A 1,759-nucleotide genomic window follows, 5' to 3' on the forward strand; every position below is an offset into this window, starting at 1 on the left:
ACAACACTAACCTACTGTTATTTTTTCACATGAAAAGTTTCTTCTCTCTAAAAAATACTCCAAATACTGTTAATTTATTTAAAGGACTTTTTTCTTCAATCTTTTAAATGGTGATACAGTTTTAAATTATTTCCAGTTCTAAGAAATTAGGGCTTGTATGTTTTGTTAACTTCTTCAAAGTTGAGATGAATTTTTAAATAAAATCCAAAGGTTTTCCTTGCTAATCAAATATTTTTAATTAGCCAAATATTTTTCAAATATTTTAAACTGAAACATTGGTTATAAAACACATTTTGTTTATGGCATGCTACCCTGAATAAGCCTGATCCCATCTGATCTCAGAAGCTAAGCAGAGGCAGGCCTGGTTAGTACTTGGATGGGAGACCACCTAGGAAAACCAGGTGCTGTAGGTGTTAAAAAATTTAAAAAATAAGGGATTGTAAACTGACAAGTTCCTTGCAATAAGTGGGGTCAACCAAGGTCACCTCACCTAAAAAACAAACAAAAACAATACATTTTAAATACAAATAAGTCTACATTTTATATAATATGAAAATCATTACCCAGTACTCAATCTAAATTTTCACTTTTTTTTTCTTTTTCATTTTAGTGAAAAGGAAAAATATATACAGTTATATTTTGAAAAAATGACTCAGAAAACCAGATATAGAAAAAGCTATTGGTGGCACAAACAGAAAAAACATTATGGAAATGAACAATTAATAATACAGTGAGATGTAGATAGAAGTTATTGTTATGTCAAAGATATTTTTTCTTATCATAATCTACATTATTGTATATTTTAGTATTCTGACTTTTCCCTGGAGTATAAGCAATGATTTTAGAGAAACTGTTTTCTTTTTTATCATATTAATACTCAGGTACATTGAAATCCACCCAGCAATATCTAGTATTGCAATGTATAATAACACTGTTATTAAAATTTAATATTATCCTTAAGATCCACACTAGGAAGATAATATTCCTTTTATGTAATGAGTGCTTACTAACCTAACATAGAATAAACAGAGAGAGTCCTTCAAGGAACCAGCTTGTCTAGACAAGTGGTCTATGAAGTTCTCTTCCTTAGAGAGTGAGACTACTCAGTTATATTATAGATACTTTAATGCAAGCTACAGAGAAACTGTGTCTGTCTGTCTGTTTGTCTATCTTATTGCATAGTACTATCACTACAGATAATAGTTTGAATTTATGAAGACATACAGAATTATTTAATAATAAAAAAGAAAAAGCACTCTGTAGAAATAAGGGCAAAAATCAAATTGTAAGAGCATGACTTAAGTAACTGAGTTGAAATTCTTCATGAATTTTTTATAAAGTGTTTTCTTTTAAAAATTAATTCATTTTATAAATTTAATGAGGAATAAACAAACATAAAAATTATAAAGCATTACCGAAAATAATAAAGGATAAGGACAAACAGTTTTCAGATAGTAAGTGTCTAAAAGCTTTCAAAAAATCTTTCTGTGAGCATTGAAATTTTATTTATTGGTGGATTTCAAGGTTCAGCTCTTGATCTTATTTTTCAGAGATGTAATTTTCAAAAATCTTTTTGACATCTTCATTATGTTTTAGAATTCAGTGAATATATTGAAAGGAGAAATTCCTTCTCCTCCAATGTTGTTATGACCAGCCTTTTTGCTAGTTCTTAACATTGAGCACAAGGAGACTCTGCCAAGCGCAAACATCAGCTCCTATTTCTAGGGCTCGGCATTTAATATATTATACCATTGCTGTT

General features: G+C 29.1%; 1 pseudogene; it reads left to right on the plus strand.

The window, feature by feature from the left end:
- The first annotated feature begins 295 nt into the window (after nt 1-295).
- Nucleotides 296-413, plus strand: LOC118610972 (annotated as a pseudogene).
- The last annotated feature ends 1,346 nt before the right edge of the window (nt 414-1,759 follow it).

Source organism: Rousettus aegyptiacus, unplaced genomic scaffold (assembly GCF_014176215.1).
Source record: "Rousettus aegyptiacus isolate mRouAeg1 unplaced genomic scaffold, mRouAeg1.p scaffold_m13_p_13, whole genome shotgun sequence".
Classification (NCBI taxonomy): Eukaryota; Metazoa; Chordata; class Mammalia; order Chiroptera; family Pteropodidae; genus Rousettus; species Rousettus aegyptiacus.